We start from the raw sequence: 23,768 nt of genomic DNA on the forward strand, positions 1-23,768 counted from the left end.
ACTTCCATGAAAACTGGGAATGGTGATCAGACTACTCATGACAGTAATGATTTCAAGTCAGAGGCTATCATCAAAGCCTATGCCCCCTACCACATCTTCACTTTCTCTCACTTTCATTTCCAATATTTGTTATTATTATATTATCAAAATATGGGCCAGAACTTTGTCTCTAATACCCTCTTCCTATAAAATGAACAAGGCTCTTTGGAGAAATGGCTGATTCTAGGCCTGAAGCAGAGAATATACAAGATAGCCTGGAGCATCTTGTAGTACTAGAAAGTAAGGAAGTGCTCAAAAAACAAAATCATGGGAGCATGAGATACAGGAACCAGCCGAAAGAGTTCCCAATGGCTAAAGCTGGAGCAACTTGAGCAACTAATAAATGACAAAATATTGTATTATACCCAAAGTATAAATAAATATCCATGGGTCCATACTGACGTAAATAAATGGCTGAAAGAAATTTTTTAAAAAAGAAGAGACAAATCTCCCTTACAAAAGAATTCCAAATACTTTATGTTGATACTCTCCCCTTCAAGAGGTGGCATTTAACTTCCCACCTCCTTCCCCCTGTAGAGTAGACTGGACACAGTGACTGGCTTCCAAGGGAAGAATATGGAAATGGAGGAAGAAGTAACTTTACAGTGGAGAAAGGTTGACTACCTTGGCCAGGTGATCAAAAGTAACATCAACATGATGAATTACCTGGATATGTAACCTTAATATGGTATAATGAGAATGACACTATATGTTTGTGGTCTTCTTCCTAAAAACCCATGACCTCTGTCTAATCATGAGAAAAACACTGAAGCGATCCAAACTTGAGGAGCATTCTGCAAACAAACCTGAACAGTACTTCTAAAACTGTACAGTCATTAAGGCAAGGAAAGTCTGAGAATCTGTCACAGACCAGAAGAGGCTAGGGAGGCAGAATGACTAAATGTAAATGTCTTGGGTGGGATCCCAGAACAACAACAACAAAGGGCATTAGAGAAAAAACTGGTGAAATCTAAATAAAGCATTATGTTAATAATAATGTACCAATGTTTATTTTTAACTTGTGACAAATGTACATAGTGATATAGATTGTTAGCAATAGGGGAAATTGGGTAAAGAGTATACAGGAGTTTTCTGTACTTCCTTGCAACTTTTCTGGAAATCTAAAACTATGCTACAATTTTTAAATTATTAAAAAAATAATATATCAGTTCATATTCTAAAGAAAAGCCCCACTACAAAGAATGATGTGGCTTCATCCATTTTGAAAACTTAAAAAAGTGCACTTTAGAAAAGATGAATTTTATGTAATTTATATATTTTCCATATTAAGTAACAGTTCAGTGTCATCTGTCTGGACTTTTCCCCATATAATTTATTGCAAGTAAGTTGTACCACAAGATTTGATTGACCTACTTAGAATTTTGGTTCTTTCGATCATTCATTAAACTTACAAACTAATGTTTGTTCTTACATGTCTTGGAAGAACAAATTAATACTATCTGAACAAATTAATAACCTAGGCTCCTAACTCCTGTAATTTTGGCAGGTTATATTTTCACTTTCTAAAACCTGTACATAAGGGAATTGTTAGGTAGGGATCTATTCTCCTATCAATATGCATATGGAGTTATCCTTAATGAGTGTTACAAGAATGCCTCCGAGGAAGAGCAGACTTCATCATGCCTTCTTATCAAAGCAATGAAAAGCTGGCCCAGTGCCCTAGTGAAAGACTTAGATGGAAACATCAAACACAAATCCTAACGATAAGAAAGCAATTCATTTACTCAACAACACTCTTAACACCTGAGCTAAAAATACAGAAATGACACTGAAGTTTTCCATTTTTCAAGGGCAAAATAGCAACATGTTAAACAAAGGGTGTAGGATGTTAAGCAGATGAAATTGAGTTTTTTAAATATGCAGTTGGGTATTTAACTAGGACATCAGAAGAGGTGTGTAGTAGGAGTAAATGTAAATTTACTCTGAATAAACACTGATCACGAACTTCCCATTGATTGCCTTTTTGGGGCTCTACAGAGGATGCAGAAATGATTAAGACACAGTCCATACTGTCAAGACACTTGTTGTCTAGTAAGTTGGATCAGGGAAGTATACCATATTAGTTTCAAGCACAAAGGAGAAATTAATATGTGCCCCAAGAAAATTAGAAAGTGCTCCTGGATGTCAAAGTGGAAGACATTAACTCTAGTTATAGACAGGGAGGTAGACAGCATTTTGAGATAGGTTTAAATTGTAATGCAAACTAGACAGCTTTGGATGGGAGTATTACAGGCAAAGGGACAGCCTCAGCAAAATCATTCAGTTTTTCTGTTTACTTAGGGTATATGTAAATAAGTCTTGGCAAATGTGACTTTGAAGAGGAACTGAGATAGATGCTAAGTCTAGGGGAAAGAGTGAGATGAGGAGCATGATGTTTATGTGCTCTTAACACATCTCACCTCAGATTGCTTTATCAGTTGTAAAAGAGAAAATAGTAACTGTACTGTAGAGAGATCAGACAACACTTTCATCAAGTGTTCAATATTAACATGATGCCATACCCCAAGAAGGATACCTCATTTCTTTTGCAGTCGTCTAGCCACACATCCACTCATAAGGAAATCTGAATCTAAACATGAGGAAACATCACACAAACCCAAATTGAGGAATATAATATAATTGGCCCATGTTATTCAAATATGTCAGTGCCAGAAAAGACAAAGAAAGGTGAGGAGTTCTTCCTGACTGAAGGAAACTAAAGAGATAAAACTGAATGCAATACATGATCTTGGACTGGATCCTGAGCTAGAGGGAAGAAATGGCAGAAAAAAACAATATTGAGACAACTGACAAACTGAAATATAAACTGTACATTCTTTTATTTATTTTTGAGAGAGACAGAGAGATGCACACACGCATGTATATATGCAGGGGAGGGGCATAGAGAGAGAGAGAGACAGAGAATCCCAGGCAGGCTCCACGTTGTGAGGGACAAGCCCAATGCAGGGCTTGAATCTCACAAACCCCATGCAGTTATGACCTGAGCTAAAAATCAAGGGTTGGATGCTTAACTGCCTGAGCCACCCAGGTGAGCAGGAGAGAGTAAGAGAGAAAGGGGGGACACAGAATCCAAAGTAGGCTCCAGGCTCTAAGCTATCAGCACACAGCCCGGCGTGGGGCTCAAACTCACGGACATGAGATCATGATCCGAGCCAAAGTCGGAAGGCGTCCCAAAACTATACTGTTTTAGATGTCAAACTTACATGGATTGAGATCCACTCACGCCAGAGGTCATTTTCCATACTTGTTAATATGGAATCAGTTTTGAAAATCACTATTAGCGGGGCGCCTGGGTGGCTCAGTCGGTTGGGCCTCCGACTTCAGCTCAGGTCACGATCTCACAGTGTGTGAGTTCGAGCCCCGCATCAGGCTCTGGGCTGATGGCTCAGAGCCTGGAGCCTGCTTCCAATTCTGTGTCTCCCTCTCTCTCTGCCCCTCCCCGGTTCATGCTCTGTCTCTCTCTGTCTCAAAAACAAATAAACGTTAAAAAAAAATTAAAAAAAAAAAAAAGAAAATCACTATTAGCATATTGGTACCATTGCCAGATAACAGTTCTCAGACAGACACACACACACACACACACACACAAAGAGCAAAGTAAATGGAGAAAGAGAATGATAAGCTTTTCTAGTTAACAGAATGAACTGAAGACCAAACTTGTTCATGTTCAAATGCATGGGTTTTAGTAACTATGTTTTATTCTTACCAAATCTCTAGGATATTAATATAGGAACTGCTTAGTTAAAAAACAAGCCAACAAAGATACGTACTTTCACTATAAATGTGTTGGGGAGCTTGAGGACCAAATGAAGAATAATTGTTTATGTAATGATAATTATGTCAGGCTAAAGACCAACTTGTGTGAATGACTGTAAACAAGGAACACCAATTAGCAATTTCAGCAATGAGGAACTGGCTTGTAAAGTATAAGGAGAGCATGGGACTTCGTGAAAATGTAGAAAGGAAGTACCCAACATATATACACACTAAGGTGTATCTATGCTGAGAACTATAAAATGTGTGGATACATATGAAATGTAAGCACTTGGATTCTTACTAATACAAATGAACAAGAGTAAAGTTTTCAAAGAGATCTCTAGCACAAGTGAAAGTTTAGGGTTAATGGAAATGCTACATATCTCAGCTCTGAAATCAGTTATGTGAGTGCATGCATTTGTTGAAACTCAGACTGTTCACTTAATATCTGTATATTTTATTCCACCTAAGATATGTCCCAAAAACTGCAGTAGAAAGCACACAAAATTCAGTGTCAGGATACCTGTTCTGTCACAAACTAGTTCTGTGAGCTTAAGCAAGTCATGTAACCTCAGGTTCCTCATCTAAAAACCAAGGACACTGTGTTAAATGATCTCCTTAATACAATACCTACTTCCTTACCAGAGAGCGTAATTGATAATTTTTTTAAAGTAGCAATGAATTTATGAAAATTAATAACCTGACCTAGGACTTTAACAATTTTTATAAATTTTTTTAATATTTATTTATTTTTGAGAGAAAGAGACAGAGCGTGAGCAGGGGAGGGGCAGAGAGAGAGGGAGGCACAGAATCTGAAGCAGGCTCCAGGCTCTGAGCTGCCAGCACAGAGCTCAACGTGGGGCTTGAGCTCACAAACCATGAGATAATGACCTGAGCCAAAGTCAGACACTTAACTGACTGAGCTACCCAGGTGCCCCAGGACTTTAACAATTTTAACTTTAAAAGTTTCAATTATAAAAAAAAAAAAGTTTCAATTATAGAGGTGCCTGGGTGGCTCAGTCAGTTAAGTATCTGACAGCTCAGGTCATGATCTCATGGTTTGTGGGATCAAGTCCCACAAGGAGCCTGCTTGGAATTCTCTCTCTTCCCCTTTCTCTGCCCCTCCCCTGCTCATACACACATGTCTCTCTCAAAATAAAGAAATAAACTTTTAAAAAGTTTCAATTATATTAAGTAATACATGAATATATTGTCATCATAAATAGAAATTCAAATGATACAGACAAAGCAAATATTCCTTCTGGCCCCCTTCTCATAATCCCAGAGAGGACCTGTCCTCTCAACAATACACCAGGTTGTAGTGTATTCTTCTAGGCTTTTTGTTGTTGTTGCTAAAGAGGCAGTATGGCTCTGTGGCTAAGTATGAACACTATGAAGTAATGCTGCCCACGTCCACTTCCCAGTAGGACCATAAGCCCAGCGTAGAACCTTGCTGAAATCACCCAAACTCCCCATGCTTCAGTTTCCCTATCTATAAACAGCAACAAAAACGGCAAACATTCACAAGGTTGTTGTGAGAAGTAGATATGACACACATTAAACAGAACAGAGCCTGGCACCCAGTTGTATCAGTTATTACTGATAAACTCTTTGCTGTTTCATAATAAAATGTCTACACTTGCTTCTTTCAGTACAGTTGAAGAATGAGTAATTTAAACACCCTAACTCAAAAGAAATCACTCAGAGCGTCAAAGTCACTCAGAAAAATCATTGCTCTTGAGCCAAAAAGGTTTCTTCAGTATTATTCAGTACACCTTGCAGACGGAAATCAGGCCCATCCAAGTTCTGCTGCCAACATTTCAGATTTTTGCTTCGTATAGGAAGTACTATATAGGTGAGGGAGGAGGGAAAACTAAAATTCAAGAGAGCCATGTCCAGCCGTGTTTCTGTAGGTCTATCCCATCACTGAAAATCATCAAGTAGTCATGATACCTAAGGACCCAAGGATGGCAGGAAGCATATCTCATAACACACAGACTTATGTGCAGAGGTATAGTATGCTTGCTCTATCAATCATTCTGCATTTACTTGGTAAAATATTTTCATTTCCTAATGCAGAATTCTTCAATGAAAAAAAAAAGGCCTGCCTGGTTGTTTATTATTTCAGTGACACAAAAACACATAGAAATAAACTTTCAACTGACATGAGGGAGAATAAAGTACCACATTTTCTTCCAGTCAATTTTTAACCTTTATACACAGTGATAACAGCCAGTGCCAAAGGTTCTTGATTCTGTCTACGTGAAAGGGCAGTAACTGACAACCTCTAGTCCACGAGTGAACATACTTAAATAACGAAAATATGAGGGCCTTCCTGGCTCCTTCTGCTGGGGTGGACCCTGCATTAGCAGGTGATCTGTTAATTCCTGTGACAACGCACCCTGCAGAGAATGCACCCATGTAGTGCCCTGCTGGAGATGAGAGAGAGACCAAGAGGGTGGGGATAAAGGCCTGGAATTGCCCTTTAACCCAACCCAAGCATGTTACCCCGGCCTTCCTGGCTGAATACCATATCAACGTGTTTCCAAGAGCAAGGGCTGAACTTGGGTAGCAGAGTGAACTATGGCCCTTGTGGTGTGATTTAAAGATCCCTCTGCCCCTAAATTACCCGTCTTCTTAAAACTGCTTAATAGCCTGTATTTGGAACTTATTCCTTGAACTTAATAAGCACTGTTTTAAAATGTAAATGTCCCTGAGATAGTTTGTTAATGTAGTAAGTCATCCAATCAGTCATTCTCACCATGGCATGAATTCATTTCATCCATTCTTTTCTTTCTACCAGCTGTCTGAGATCGCTAAATCTAGGGAATGAGAGTTACTGGGTTATGTTTTACCGTTGTTATTCTATTTTTATCTTTTGACTCAGAAGAACTTAAAAGAGAGGGAAAGATAATTTTGGAGCATGGGGCACTGCCAGGGAAGGGGGGTGGGGAGCGTAGATAGGATGGGCAGCTAGAGGACAACAGGAGGGCCCTGATCCCCCAGGGCAAGGAGAGGGACTCAAGAAATAAGTGCAAACTCAAAAAGCCCCATTATTTCACAACTTTGGGACCAGCCTACTTCAGAGAATACTATTCCAGATGTGGGCAATGACCTAGAGTTGTATAAACTCTGCTTAAATTTCAAATTAATAGCACTGGAATTAATAAAGGAGCAATTTTTCAGTGCATAAACTGAATTTAAAATAAACCAATAACTGGGGAGCCTGGGTGACTCAGTGGGTTAAGCTTCCAACTTTGGCTCAGTTCATGAGCTCACAGTCAGTGAGTTCAAGCCCGGGGTTGGGCTCTTTGTTGACAGCTCAGAGACTGAAGCCTGCTTCAGATTCTGTGTCTCCTTCTCTCTGCCCCTCCACTGCTCATGCTCTGTCTCTCTCTCAAAAATAAACATTAAAATAACCCAGTAACCACATGAAAAAAGCATAAAGAAAAATTCTAAACACACACACACATGCATATATCCCATCATGTACATAATTAAAATTTCTGTAAGGAACACAATTCCAAAGCTGTAAGTGATGCAGAGAAAATAACCCCACCTATATATTTCTCCTTCTTCACTGGCAAAACTGAAGGTTGTGGTAGACTTCTATATGATGACATTGGGTGTGTATGGGGGGAGTGGATCATCTTCCCATACTGGCCTGCTCTCCTGTGCTATATTTCATATAGTCATGGCCACAGCCATATATGGAATGGAATAAGGACAGGACCTACACAGCTGTTGGTCTCCCGAGAATGGAATTGCTGGCTTCCTCTCTTTAAATGTGGGCAGAGCAAATGTGTGAGCCAGCAGCTATGAACTGGCTTCAAATAAATGACTGCTTCCCAGAATTGCCTAGATTGTAAAAATTACTAGGGTGCCTATTTAAAACAAGCCATCCCTCAGAATTCTGATTCAAAAGCTCTCAAAAGGGCCCGGGAAATTGTGTTTTTCTCCTGTACTTTAGATGATTTTTGTAATCAGGCAAGCTTCGTAAACACCAAGACAAGAAATCTGCAATTTCAGGGGCACCTGGGTGGGTCAGTTGGTTAAGCATCCGACTTCGGCTCAGGTCATGATCTCACAGTTCGTGGGTTCGAGCCCCATGTCGGGCTCTGTGCTGACAGCTCAGAGCCTGGAGCCTGTTTTAGATTCTGTGTCTCCCTCTCTCTCTGCCCCTCCCCTGTTCACGCTCTGTCTGTCTCAAGAATAAACATTAAAAAAATTTTTAAAAAAAGAAATCTGCAATTTCAGAAAGAAAACCACGAAGAGGGAGAAGCCAGAGTTGTTTGTCCCCTAAGTTTGGGAATATGCATTAGGAATATGACAAGGTAGATAATTACTTTAGACCCAATCCACTGCCTATCTTGAGCAGAAAATTTTCCATGATGTTCACAGGACACAGGAATCCAAGATAAAGAGGGATTTCAACTCTTACATGTAAAGGCCTATTAATATCCACAAACTCACTATATATAGTGAAACATACAATGAAAATCTTAGTGTCACAAAGCTTTTCTTCCATATGCTGGTGGTAATAAAATCATAGCTCTACCACCACCAAAAAAAAAAAAAAAAAGAATCTCAATATTACAATAGTACAGCCAAAGTTCTGAGATAGTAGACTAAAGCTGGTTAATGCAGCTAATTAAACAGGTGGATACTACTAAAACCTAATTTGAATACAACCCCCAAATGTAATACAACTTTTCACAAGAATTCCTCTACCATAGAGGTGCGTTAGGAACCGTATCCAGCAGCTTCACAAATACATCGTGTGGGCCTAGAAGGGAGCATAGGAAGATAAAAACAGAAATAATATGGAGTGGTAGAATTATAAGTAAATTTTTCTATATTTTTTCCTTTATTTTTATTTTAATACGGATGTAATAAATAAAAAATTAACTATTGTTAATGTATTACTTGCTCTTTCTATTTTGTCATAAAGCAAATTAAAATATTCCTCAGTGACAATTGAGTCAGTTTACTAAAATTTCTTCTATTAATGAAGATATTATAGTCCATCAACATATTTCTTTGTAATAAACTCATTTTTATTTATTTTTTTAAGTTTATTTATTTATCGAGAGAGAGAGAGAACAGGGGAGGGACAGAGAAAGAGGGAGAGACAGAATCCCAACCAGGCTCCACACTGTCAGCACAGAGCCCTACATGGAGTGGAGCTCGATCCCATGACCACGAGATAACAACCTGAGCCAAAATCAAGAGTAGGGTGCTTACCCAACTGAGCCATCCAGGTGCCCCTAAACTATTTTTAGACATGGAAATAATACAAAAAGCATTGAGAGTCTTCACCCCAATTTATTGAGAGTCTTATCCCAATTTCTGAAAAAGTATTTTATACAGTATGAAAACAGAATTAAATGTTTATTAAAATAGCACTGGACATTCTTAAAACATAAAATATGCAATAGAACTCTCTAAGGCAGAGGGAAGGTGAGTGCAAATTCAAGGGAGTGAGGACACAAGAGACAGGAATGGGCAGGACCTGCTTCATGGGACTTCACTGTCTACAGGTGGCCTGGGTCTTTGCTGCCATCTTCACTGCCTGAGGATGAGGCACCTCAGCCTCCAGAAAGTACACCATGGTTAGTCCTACACACCTTCTCCCCAGAACAGCTCAATGGCAGTAGTGTACAGCTGGAACCATCCTATCTGGGCCTTATGATCCTTTCATGTTTTGATAGAGGGAGGAGGAGAGAGTGCCTAAAGGTGGGACAGGAAGAATTATCACAAAGAGGATCCCAGGCTCTAGAAAGGAGAATCTGGCAGCCTGACAATGCGTGAAAACAACTGATATTGGAGGGAAGGGCTAGAGCCCAACTGTGATGGTGGGGAGAATCATGACCAAGAGAAGGAAATGGCAGAAAAAGAAAAAAATAGAGACCCAAAGAGAAACTGTGAGGACTTGCAACCTTGCTGATCTGCAGAGGAGTGTAGACAGACAGACAGACAGACAGATGCTACTGCCTGAGGGTCCTTAATGATGCTGTTTGTTCTCAGGCAGACCTGGCTGAGCACATGCTTTCCTGTCTGGAATACTTCATGAAGATTTTCCTGTTTGACCACAGCTGACTAAAGGATTTTACTTCCAGATCATTTGTTACTGGGGACGTAACTGCACAACAGAAAGGCAGGTGCTTGAGTCTAGGCCAATGGGAAAAACTGAATTTACACATCTCTCCCCAAGTTTAAAAATATGATGTTTGAAATCTGTACTGAAATCAAAGATGGCTTTCCTATATGATAATTTTTCTGCTTAATATTTTCACTAGGAAGATTTAAGCAGAATCAATAAGAAATTTCTCTTTTTATATTTCGGTTTGAGATTTGATGTTCTCCTTATTTTGAGGAGAGTAACTGGGTTTTACCATTACATCTAATGAAAATAAGAAAAGTAAAAAATTATTTTTAAAAGGCCTTGAGCAGTATATGACAATGTACAAGAATTCATAGTTTTCCTATAAAAGTCTAGTTCTCCTGCCCCTAAGTTTCAGAGAGAGAGGTCTGGCTCAGAAAAACTATTTTGTCAAGTAAAAATGGTTCATAAAGTATTTAGAATTCTCTTTTGATTATTCTTACTGTAGAAAAACAGCAAAAATGGTTATGGGGACTTTTTTAAAATAAAACTTTCATTACATGCAAAGGAAATGGTACAAGCTACACACTAAGCTGTTTGTAGTTTTGAATTAAGTCAAGTAAAGTAAGGAAGCATCCAAGATAAGGCTGAAATACACCCTTCCCACTGAGGATCTGCTATCCCTGATTAAGAAAACTGTAATGAAGCCAATCCTGGCAAAAGCAAGGTGCTAGCAAAAGGAACCTTCTCCATTTCCTTCTACAAATACACACAGCAGGACTTTCATACTCGCTAGGTAGTTACCTCTCTGTCTCTCTCTCCCTTTGTCTCTCTCTCACTGTGTCTCTGTGTGTCTTTCTCTGTCTCTGTCTCTATGTTTCTCTGCATGTGTCTCTCCCTAATCCTAGCCCCCTTCAAAAGACTGTGTGGGGGAGTGCCTGGGTGACTCAGTCAGTTAGGCGTCCAACTTTGGTTCAGGTCATGATCTCACAGTTCATGGGTTTGAGCCCTGCATTGGGCTCCATGCTGATTGTGCGGAGCCTGCTTGGGATTCTCTCTCCCTCCCTCTGTCCCTTCCATGTGTGCTTTCTCTCTCTCAAAATAAATACATCAAGTTAAAAAAAAAAAAAAAGACTGTGTGGAAGATAAGCCACAATGCATTCCAGAATTCCTCAAAGTAGTATTTAATGGATCCTAGAAATTACAAACTACTACAATTCTTCTGGTAGTGCTATGCAGATGCATGACTACTCTATTTTAAGCTAGACTGGGGAGAATACTTGAAGAATTCTAAATTCTCACTCCCCTGGTAATGTACATTGTTTATCATCCAGATTTGCCATGTGTCAGAAAGCCACTGCTATGGCAGCTATTCAGCAGCTTATGCAAAATGAGCTCAGTTCAGTTAGACAACCAATGTCCATGTAACCTATCACCTGTACTAGAAACAGCTCTGGACTCAAGAGTATCCCCCTGAGGCTTAGTGGGTGGCAAGACAGGCCAGAAGAGGGAAACCAGGAACTCCAAATAGATACAGCCCAAGTGCAGAGGTGGTGATGGCCAAGGGTCCCAAGAATGGTGACTGGTATTTGGGTTTCACAGGAGGCAAAAGGAAGATGATCTGGGGCCCCAGGCAGCACACCAAGCCAGGGAGGAGATTGGCTGGGGCTTGATCATAACACATGGTAAAAGTCAGTCACCAGTCATAATAACGCAAGCCATATCAGATTCTTTTAAGAATTACTGGTGGTAGGGATAAACCAGTACACGTAAATACATGGAACTATGTATGGGAGAAAAACTCTAGAAGTTATAAGATTAGGTATCTAGTCTCATGTTTACTCCTTACAAACTGGGTGACTTCAGGCAAATCACTTAACCTCACCCAGCCTATTTGGGCAGCTCTAAAGGAGACAATACCTGTCATACCTGTTGCACAGGTTTAATGGACAGATGTGATGAAAGGACAGGTGTGGAAGTAGTTTAAAAACCATAGTGTTCTAGAACTGTGATACAGTCTTCTTTTCTTCTTTATTGCACACCTGAGGGACACTCTGGACTTACAAGGGGTACAGTGGTTCAAAATCCTTCAGCTTTCACCACAGAGGGAAGTGAGGAAGCATCTGGGCTGGGGAAGAATTTGTGCAGCTTTTAAAAGCCTCCTCTGCCAGACTCTCCTGCCACACTGTCTCCCTCCAACCCATGAATACTCACTAAGAGTCATGCCTCCAGTCCAGCAGTATTTTCAGTTATTCATTGTCAACATGATATTTGATTTATAAGTTGAAACTGGAGGCATGGAGACCACAAGGTCCACAGATGTACTTGCTTTGGTTACAGTGTGGCCTATACAAGTAGTTTTCTACGGCCTTCCCCAAATTACATATACTCTCTGTAGTTTTTAATATCTAAAAATCTGTATAGTTCCATAAAATTTAGTTTTCTAGCATCTTTTTGAAAAATCAAAAAATCTGGCAACACTGGGTCCAAATTCCCACAAAGCAGCACTCAAATTTTAGGGAGCATCAGAATCACAGAGAGATTGTTAAAATATAGAATGCAGGACCCCACCCTCAGAATTTCTGATTCAGTAGGTCAGGGATAGCCTGAAAACTATAATTTCTAATAAGTTTCCAGGCAAGTCTGATGCTGCTGGTCCAGGAACCCTACTTTGAGAACTAGATCTGCTAGATCATTGCATGGGCTACTCCTGGTAAACAGAGATGCACACTTCAGTTTGCCATAGACCCCACCACCTCCTTTGTTAGTGACACAAGTATCTGTTGTCATTCATCCTGCTCACTATGTTGTTTTTCTTACATGTGCAAAACCACTTGACTAACTTAATGTAGTTGGCCTTCTAGGCATTTGAGTTAACTGTTTCTGCTACTTGAGGGCAAGAACTTTGCCTTAATTCTATACCCACTATTCCGTCTCCCTTACCCCTTCTCTTTCTTTCTCTCCCTTACATATACACTCACCATCTCACAGTGTCTTAACACGGCATTCAAATATGTTAGTTGCTTTGATTTCATGCATAAAGTCTGAACCCGTAAGGGTCTGAGCTTGAAGGACAGCAAGACTTTTAAACTAGGATCTGGTTTTGTCAGTCCTCTTTCCTCTTGTCTACCGGATTCAGATCTAAGAGCAGGTCTATGCTGCCTCAAATGTGGATGTGGGAGGCAAAGAATAAAGCAGATCATTACACAGGGTCAGGCATAAGTTCTCCTGAGATCCACTTCTCCTGAGATCCACTTCTCAGCTCCCCATACCCAGCCCCAAATCCTCTAAAATTAGTTAACATCCAGAAATACTATCAGTTGAGGGCGCCTGAGTGGCTCAGTCAGTTGGGCATCCGACTTCGGCTCAGGTCATGATCTCGCGGTCCGTGAGTTCGAGCCCCGCGTCGGGCTCTGTGCTGACAGCTCAGAGCCTGGAGCCTGCTTCTGATTCTGTGTCTCCCTCTCTCTCTGACCTTCCCCGTTCATGCTCTGTCTCTCTCTGTCTCAAAAATGAATAAACGTTTAAAAAAATTAAAAAAAAAAAAAGAACTTAAATTAGAAATACTATCAGTTGAGCAATTTAACAAACTGCATTCATAAATTGGTTTTATGATCACCAGCTTGAGGGCAGGGGGCAAGCATGGGGGGGTAACTCTAGATCCCTTGTAACTTTCTTTTCTTTGAGCCCACTAATGAAGATGTGGAACAAATTCTGTGCACATTTTGAAATCCACCAAAATGCAGGCCAGACTCTTCTCCCTCATGTCTATCCTTTACCTACATATGCTCTATGTTTGGTCCTAAGCCATGGTTTGTGTAAAATGGTCTCAAATTTAATTTCCACTCAGAGTTTAAAAGTTTCTCTTTTCAATAATGAAATAAAGGCAGTTCATTCCAGACACTCTGTAAAGGATTTCAGTCTTTAAGGCCAAGAAATTTTATCCTTCTTTTATGGGCTGACAGCAAATAAAAGAGTTTGTTTTGCCAAAAGGGGTACCAAGGTAATTTGTGAAGACCTCACCTCATTAAAATATTCTTGAAACATGACCAAAAAGAAAGAAACATCTAAATTAACTGTTAGAGGTCTTTCTTGCACTGTCAAAAAGTAGCCTCAGAGCAGTATTATTATCACTTCCATTTTATGGGAAAAGGCTCTGAGGCTTATAACAACCTCCCAGGATTATACAGGTATAATCAAAGAATCAAACTCACCATTAAGCCCATGACCTCCACATTACCAATTTATCTTCACCATCCACAGTTCTTATACCAAGGGCATGCCTCCCCATTAGAGTGCCTCTAAAAAGCTTAATAACTCAGAAGCTGAAGATGGCCCAAACACAAAGCATAAAATAGAAGACCACATGGTGATTGCTTCTTAAAACAAGGAGAAAAACAGAAAATCTGCACATAGTGAATCAGAGCAAAGATATGCAAAGCACACTTTTATAAGTGACAAATGACTCCTAGGTCAGAAAGGCTTTGCTTGAATGTAATAATAACAAATCCTAAAAAAGAACAGATCCCTCAGAAGGAGGAGAGTGGGAGGTAGCAACACAAGTAAAAGAGCCTGAGACAAAAGTTATCAAAGCCCATCAAGCACTCTCCAAAGAGTCTTGGCTGGCTGTCCCAATCTTTAATGAAAAGAGATACCAAAAATCTGTCAATTTCAGGAAGCCCAAAAGCCATGAAGGGAAAGACCAACAGATTTAACCACATAAAAAATTAAACATTTCTATAAGTTAAAAGATGCCTTTTAAAACATCAAGACAAATGAATGTAAAAGAGGAAAAACTATTTGAACACATGTTAGAAAAAAAGGTTAATATTACTACTACTATAAACATCCCCCCCACCAAAAAAATGATAAAGGACAAGCAATCCAACAACAACAAAAAAATGCACAAAAGAGGAAATGAATGGACAGATCATAGAAGAAGAAATGCAAATATCTCAAAAACATACAGAAAAATTCTCAACCTCACCTGAAGTCCAGCAGCATATCAAAATGAAGGTGTGCTGTTTTATCAACCACAATGCCAAAAAAAAAGAAAACCTTAAGAAGCTAAAAATATCAATAAGTATAAGTGGGGTGTTAGAATGCTACATACATAACCCTTGAATCATAAAAGTTTGACTGTATATAATAAAAATAAGTATGCCCAAAAATCCCTGTGTAAGTATACCTCCACATTTCAAAACTGTGCTGTTCAAGGGTCAGCTGTATTTCTTTGTAAATTTCCATTCAGCTTTCCAAGTGGTGTAATACTTTAAACAAATTTATAGGTAAGATAATGACATGTTTATACAGTAAATATAGATGATAGAAGATAATGGTTTCAATTCATTAAAGTTACCATGTTGACTGAAATAATGCTAATCTAATGATGCTATGTATGAGATGGGGTATTAAGTTTAGATCCATTTTGTCTTTAAACCAAAGAAGAAATCAGAGAGATCTCTCCTTTTCCACTCATTTTTCACCCAGTATTCAAACAGATTAATGGTCCCCCAAACACCAGAATGTAGATCTCTTCTGATCTTTACTTAAATTTTTAATGTTTTGGCCTTAATTTTTATTCAAAAAATATTACACCAAAATAGGATATACCTTGATTACAGAGCTATTTGGCACCCTCTTAAATTCTGAATTTGAAATAAGTGCATCCCTGCCCTAGTTCTGACCCTGTGTCACATCTTTGGTGCACAAGCTCAGATATTGTAAAAAAAATGTTCAATATTAAAATAAATCTAGTCAATAAAACCTTCTCATATTTTTTCCCCACATGATAGCCTGTAGGTTAAAAAAAAAAAATGTAGTACATAAATGTCGTTCATGGTGAGGTTGTTCAAAGTTTTGGGAGAAATTGATGATAATATTGTATATTCTTTATTTGTGCCATTTGAAACTTATTGTCTGAGATGGGAAGGAAGATATCTACCAAGATGCAGTATTAATTGGTGGCCAATAGGTTCTAAAATACAAAGGCAAACTATCACTATGCCAGTTAGCACTTCTATCTGGGTTATTCTTTAATTAACAAGAAAATAATTCAGAACTGATATTAGATAGCTATTTAGGAAAACAATAGGATTTAGTTTTCTTCTCTGAAGACATACATAAAGCTAAATGAAAAATAAAATCTTCAAGGTTGCTCTCTAAAGGGGAAGAACATTCAATAATGCAAGAAAAAATGTATTTAAAACAATATTAATAACTTACTTATCAACTGTCATTTAGGGAGCACGTTCTACTATAAGAGATAATGACAAACTAAGATATAAGCTGAAGGTATAGTCAGGAGAAAAAATCCATATAAGAAACAACCTCTGAATAAACTGCCATGCTGTATACTAGTCCCAGGCACTGTTTTTGAAGTGTTGAAATGCGTTATACAATTATTGAATAAGATTGGACACATTTGTCTCCAAAACAAAGTAAGCTAGCAAATAACTAGCATATTCACTATGATAATTGGGTACTAAAACATGCATTTCTGGATACAAATGCAAATGATTAGCTAAGCTATTACAGGTAGCTCAGCTAAACTCAGTTTGTCAAAATTCAGAGTCTTAACAATGTACATAATAATGAAAGACTGTTTATTTAAAATCTTTATATAGGGCACATGGGTGCCTCAATCAGTTAAGCATCCGACTTCAGCTCAGGTCATGATCTCACAGTTTGTGAGTTCAAGCCCCACATCATGCTCTGTGCTAACAGCTCAGAGCCTGGAGCCTGCTTCAGATTATCTGTCTCCCTCTATCTCTGCCCCTCCCCTGCTCATGCTCTTTCTAAATTAATTAATTAATTAATTAATTAAAAAATTTTAATAAAAAATAAAATAAAATATTTATATAATTAAAAAGTCATTATTTAAAGGCATTCACAGTTATCCTAATGGTACTTTTTTGTTTGGATTTTGTTTAAAAATAAATGAATGAGCCCTCTTACCTCAAATCCCACTTTGGAGAGCCTTCTGACCTCAAATCCCACTTTGGAGAATTACACATTGAGGCATTTTAAGTAGTGGCAAAACACATGCACGCACGCACGCACGCACACACACACATAACCCTCAACATTCACCAGTAAGGGCGTGACCAAATAAATTCTGAATATAAACATTGTGCAGTTATTAAAAAGAACAAAAATAGTGTTATTTGGGAGACAGTAAAAGTCAGTGGCTAGCACTGTGGACTTGAGAGCTACATTCCCCAAGTTCAAATTGCTGCTCCCACAATCACTAGCTGTGCAACCTTGGGCAAACTAATCACATCTCAGTTCCTCATCTACCCACTGGGGATAAGAGTATCTACCTCATATGTTAGTTGTGGAGGAAATGAGATAAAACATAGGGTCTGACATCCATCAGGTACTGGAATGATGCCCATATTGTTTGCAGAATGGGGGTGAAAGCTGTACAAATTTTATAGCATAGATCTACATTAGTTAAAAATATTTTAGAGTATTTATTAAATATAGTTGAGCATTCAGAGCATAAAAATATTTTAAGCACATTGTACATGGGTTTAATGGTAAGAGGAAGAAAGAAAGTTTTAACTTTTTCTTTGCACATTTCTGTTTTGTTTGGCTTGTTGCAAAGAACATGTAGTTTTGTAGTTTGGAAGAATAATCCAATAACATTTTTTGGAAGTGGGGTGGGTGAGGGTACTAACAGGAATGGGGGATACAAAAGCATAATTAAAGATTGGAGAGTGAGTCTGGAAACTGAGAAATTTGGCAGGTTAGAGCACAGAATACACAATGGAGAGCAGCAGATATAAGGCTGAGAGTGAGCAAAGGAAAGGTCTTGTGTGCAAGGAAAAGGAGTGTGGACCTTACCCAGATGTTCATAGAAAAATCTTTGTGACAAAAGAATGCAAAGTACTGGCTGTACTCTGGCAATGTGAAAGAAGAACTCCATCTCTCCACCAAAACAAAAACTTTCTATGGCTCCCTTTTACCTCTTATCAGGATAAAGTCCAAACCGAAGTCCATGGCTCTTATCACCAGCCTTCTCACCCTACCCCGCTCCAACCTCAAACTCGACTCCAGCCACATAGATCTACTTGGAGTTTTTAGAAAGCCCTGCTTTCTCCAGGTTCTAGACCTTTGGTTGGGCTGCAGCTTCTGCCAGCACTACCCTTCCCCCACCATGCCATTCCTTGTTCTGCCTGGCTAATTCCTCAGAGCTCAAATAACATTTCCTGGGAAACTCACTTCAGTCCCCCAAGGCTCAGTTTCCCTTCTAGGTCCAAACATATCACCCTGACATTAACCTAAAAAGAGTACTTTTGACATTTATTTGTAATTGTCAGTTTATCACCGGCTTCCCCAACTAGACTGCAAATCCATAAGGGCTGGTACTTGATATTATTCCTTTTTGATTCTTCAGTACCTAGCACAGAACACAGTCAGATACCTATAAACATTTGTTAAATAAATGGATATATTTAACTATACAAGCCATCTAATTCCCATTTCTTGTATTCTATTTTTTCCCAAAAAGTTTCTGCTTTAATCCCCAGTCTTTTGTTTGTCAGCCCATAGGCAGAAAATCCTCAACAGGTCATATCAGTGCAAGTCTGAGTCCATGTGACAGTTATATTGCTCACTGAAAACTAACATATTGACATAAGGGTTTTATATGTCAATCTTGTAGCTTGGTTAAGTTCTGCCCTAGAGGGGAAAAAACCTCCATATGCTGGCAAAAACTGGCAAAATTCATTCACTCATTCAGCAAATATTTAATAACTCCCATCAATGACAACCTTCATTCTAAACTGTGACAACACAGCAGGAAACAGGACCAACAGCTCTACCATCATGGAATCACATTCTATTGGGGGTGAGCAGAGGGATAGAAAATAAACATGTAAAGATAAGATAATTTCAGGTAGTGCTAAATGTGATAAAGAAAATTAAGCAGGATAGGGAATGATTAAAGTTGAGGGAGACAGAGTAAGAGCTCTTTAGACATACATCAGCTTCTTTGAGGGGTGAACATTTGAGCTGAGTCCTAACTGACGAGAATATTCTCAGTCAGGCCTTAGAAAATCTAAGTAGGAATGAGCTTGGAATATTCAAACAAAGATGGAAAAACAATATGGCTGAAACATAATGAGCAAGGAAGGTGATAGGAGAGTGACCATAAGGTAGGTGTAGAATAGATGATATAGGCCATGATAAGGAGTTTGGATTTTATTACAATGCAAAAGAAAGACATTAGCGAAGTATAGATAGGGAAGTGATAGAGTCTGATTTATATTGTTAAATGGTTAATGACAAAGAAGGTAAGAATGGACAAACAAGAAGCTGTTGTCATTGTCCAAATCAGAGCAACTGATTTTGTACTAGGATAGTAGCAGTAGACCTATGGAGAAGTGGTTGGTCATGTTTGATATACTATTTTGGAAACAGGGTCAATAGGACTTGATGTTAAATTAGATGTTGGAGGCAAGAGGAAAAGAAGAATCAAAACTGTGATCTTTTGGTTCTTCTTGTCAGAAATTCCTGAACCTGTTTCCTTTTAAAAAGTGGGGTTCTACTGGAGAACTTCCTTTCAATAACCACAACAAAGTCAAAGTCAGTCAAAATTTCTGCTAGTGTAGGACAATACTTGAATTATCTGCACAAATCCATTGTAGAGAATTCAAGAAGAGTTTATTTTGTGTTAAATTAAACCTTTTAAACTTGACAGATTTTTTCGTAATCAAAAACATAGGTCACTTTATAAAGATCCAAGTGCTTAGAGAACATAGGTTTGTGTCCCTTTAAAAAGTGCCATTTCCTTGAAATACGAGAGATATTTATGCCCAGAGCTTCTATTAGTTATCACTTCCTTATTTTGCTTTATAATCTTATTTTCTCATATAATGGCCATACTTTATACCATTGTTTTATGAATGTTCAAACTAAGGCTTAGCAACCTAGGTAAATTATAGCACAGGAAGAAACAGAATAGCAAGCCCAATTTCCTGAGTCAACCCCTTAATGTATTCATTCACCTGTGAAACTTGGGACATAGTGTATGTTAAAGAACTCTTTAAGGCTACAGAGCAATTCTTTTTCTCCTGAACTTAACTCTCCTGATGTTTTATGTATATTGCCCAGTGATAGTCTCTTGGCAAATAACATTTGAAAACAAATTACACTTACTGCTATGCACAAATCTATTAGGAAAAAAAGCAAGCAGCATTGATAATAACTTCATGGCTAAAAGAACTCAGGAAAACTCACAGTACATATTTATTGTGTTAATATTCATAGCACTATTAAAAATGGAGAGTATTTAGGGGACACAGTAAACCACATCCTTCTTCCTACCAAGTTGTGAACAAACTGAAAAACAGGCAAAACAGTAGACAGCTGAGAATTATCACTCTTACTGATAAAGCTGATGCTGGGAACAAGGCACCACCAATGGGAGCAGGCATACTTACCACTGAGTCACTGACTGGCAGAGCAGGATGACAGAGACTCTCCCCTCCACCCACTTGAAGACATGTCCCTGTAAAACCTGCAGTAAAAAGAAACAGACCAGAAGGCATGATTCCTGATGGCAGCCTTGCTCCAAGAGTAAAACTGGCCACAAGGCTGAGCTTTCTCACCTAGTTTCTCACCATTCAGCATCTTGCCCATGGGGAAGAGGCCAAGAGGCCCAAGAGGCTAAGAGCATTAACAGAATCCCCTGCAACTACACTGTATTCCCTACATAATTTTATTGTCTTAAACTTAGTAGTTTTCAAACTGGAGTCTATCTACACTGGGATTCTATAAGTACTTTCCAAGGAAAACACAGATGATTTTTAGGAAATCAATCCCATTTATTCAACTTTCATCTACTCTTTCCTAAAACTGAGCTGCCTAAAATATGACTGAAGTTGAAATGTCACAACAATTCTGTTTTTCCAACTTCCTGTAAAAATCATTCTTTTCCCACTTATAAAAAACAGACATCCTCTCACTCATCCCAGATCTTACGATGGCAAATGTTCCTGTGTACAAAAAAGCTTCTGGAGGCAAGGGAAACAAAAGCAAAAATGAACTATTGGGACCTCATCACAGTAAAAAGCTTCTGCACATCGAAGGAAACAATCAGGAAAACTAAAAGGTAACCGACAGAATGGGAGAAGATATTTGCAAATGACATATCAGATAAAGGGTTAGTATCCAAAATCTATAAAGAACTTCTCAAACTCAACACCAAAAAACAAATAATCCAGTGCAGAAATGGGCAAAAGACATGAATAGAACTTCTCCAAAGAAGACATCCAGATGGCCAACCGACACATGAAAAAATGCTCAACATCACTCATCATCAGGGAAATACAAATCAAAACCACAATGAGATACCACCTCACACCTGTCAGAATGGCTAACATTAACAACTCAGGCAACAACAGATGTTGGCGAGGATGTGGAGAAAGAGGATCTCTTCTGCACTGCTGGTGGGAATGCAAGCTGGTGCAGACACTCTGGAAAACAATATGGAGGTTCCTCAAAAAACTAAAAATAGAACTACTCTATGACCCAGCAATTATAGTACTAGGTATTTATCTAAGGGATACAGGTATGCTGTTTCGAAGGGGCACATGCACCCCCATGTTTATAGCAGCACTATCAACAATAGCCAAAGTATGGAAAGAGCCCAAATGTCCATTGATGAATGAATGGATAAAGATGTGGTATGTATGTATGTGTGTGTGTGTATGTATACATATATATGTATATATACACATACATGTATACATATGTATACACACATACATATACATATACATGTATGTGCATATATATGTATATATACATATATACGTATATATGTATATGTATGTATACATATATACATATACGTATACATATATACATATATGTATACAGATACATATATGTATATACACATGTGTACACGTATGTGTATATATGTGTATATACATATATGTATATTGTGTATACATATATACACACATACATACATACCACATCTTCTTCATCCATGTATGTATATATATGTGTGTATATATATGTATACATATATATGTATGTATACACACACACATATACACATACATACAATGGAGTATTACTTGGCAATGAAAAAGAATGAAACCTTGTCATTTGCAACCATGCGGATGGAACCAGAGGGTATTATGCTAAGCGAAATTTGTCAGAGAAAGACAAATATATGACTTCACTCATATGAGGACTTTAAGACACAGAACAGATGAACATAAGGGAAGGGAAGCAAAAATTATAAACAGGAAGGAGGACAAAACATAAGAGACTCTTAATATGGAGAACAAACAGAGGGTTACTGGAGGGGTTGTGGGAGGGGGGATGAGCTAAATGGGTAAGCGGCATTAAGGAATCTACTCCTGAAATCATTGTTGCACCATATGCTAACTAACTTGGATGTAAATTAAAATAATAAATTAAATAAAATGGTAAAAATAAATAAATAAATAAAATAAACTTAAAAAAAAAAAAGCATCTGAGTCACCAAAGAAACAATGCTAATGCCAATGTCAATATTTAATTTAATCGAGGCACGCTAAGCCTGTAGGAAGATTTCCTGATTTTCCTCATCTTATACATCTGTTAAGAGAGAAGCACAGAAATGGTCCAATACTATTTCCGCTTCCACTCCCTGACAATGCCAAAGAATCCTGTTGAGATAGCAAAGAGAAATACTGAAGAAGGTTGAGCCTTACTTCATCTGGGTAACAAACTCACAGCAAGATTTCATATATCTGTCTCGGAATTCAAATATGGAAATTTGTGGAAAACATTCTGGGAAATACTAGTCAGCTACAAGGCACACCTGCTCAGAAATGAGAAAGAACTTGATGTAAAATCTCATTCTCCTATGTCTCAGTTACATATTTCAGTGGATTTCAAGGAAAAAGATGTTAAAAAATTACAAATTTCCAATAAACAAATCAGTGTTATACGTAAAAGAAATATGTATCAGAAGTCAGTCAATGTTTTGTATTTTCTTGAGCAATTATACAGACTCACAGGAGAAAATATTTTCATTAATTTTCACCTAAAGATTACTAAATACAGAAAATCTATATTGTTTTACTCAAACACTACTGTTCATTGTCATTTGTTAACCATTTCTTACATCATTATTCATCCCTATCTTTTATGGAGATTTAGATATGCAGTTTTCTACATATAGTATTCTATTTTATATAAATGCATTTTGAAATGCATTTACAATAATCATTTAGTCATTTTTGGTAAGTCCTGTACCGTGTGGTATTATTCTGTCTTTTTCTGTCTTCTATTCTGTCTCCTAGCAAAAAATTACATTCATGAACTATTTGGGAAGAGGGAGCTCCAACCATTTCATTGAGAGACATATTTCCAATAAAATTTTAGTTCTCTTTAGTAGCTATGTGTAAAAATTTGTAATGTGGGGTGCCTGGGTGGCTCAGTCGGTTAAGCGTCTGACTTCGGCTCAGGTCATGATCTCGCAGTTCGCGAGTTCAAGCCCCACATTGGGCTCTGTGCTGACAGCTCAGAGCCTGAAGCCTGCTTCGGACTCTGTGTCTCCCTCTCTCTCTGCCCCTCCCCTGCTCCTACTTTGTCTGTCTCTCTCTCTCAAAAATAAATAAACATTTAAAAAAAAATGTTTAATAAAATTAAAAAATAAAAAGAAATTTGTAACACTGTTATTATCAATTATGTACTCATAATTGTAATAATAATTCAATCCAGAAGAAATATTTGACACTTACAATTTTTAGTCATAATTTTTTTTTTTCAACGTTCTTTATTTATTTTTGGGACAGAGAGAGACAGAGCATGAACGGGGGAGGGGCAGAGAGAGAGG

The 23,768-nt window shown here is 38.1% G+C and overlaps 1 long non-coding RNA gene across 1 annotated transcript in view; it reads right to left on the minus strand.

The window, feature by feature from the left end:
* LOC122217005 overlaps positions 1-23,768 on the minus strand; it is a 43,398-nt gene that overhangs the window by 13,626 nt on the left and 6,004 nt on the right. Inside the window, exon 4 of the long non-coding RNA XR_006201244.1 lies at positions 20,368-20,444. This is a non-coding gene — a long non-coding RNA (uncharacterized LOC122217005). The remainder of the gene's footprint in view (positions 1-20,367; positions 20,445-23,768) is intronic.

Source organism: Panthera leo, chromosome B1 (genome assembly GCF_018350215.1).
Source record: "Panthera leo isolate Ple1 chromosome B1, P.leo_Ple1_pat1.1, whole genome shotgun sequence".
In the NCBI taxonomy this organism is placed as follows: domain Eukaryota; kingdom Metazoa; phylum Chordata; class Mammalia; order Carnivora; family Felidae; genus Panthera; species Panthera leo.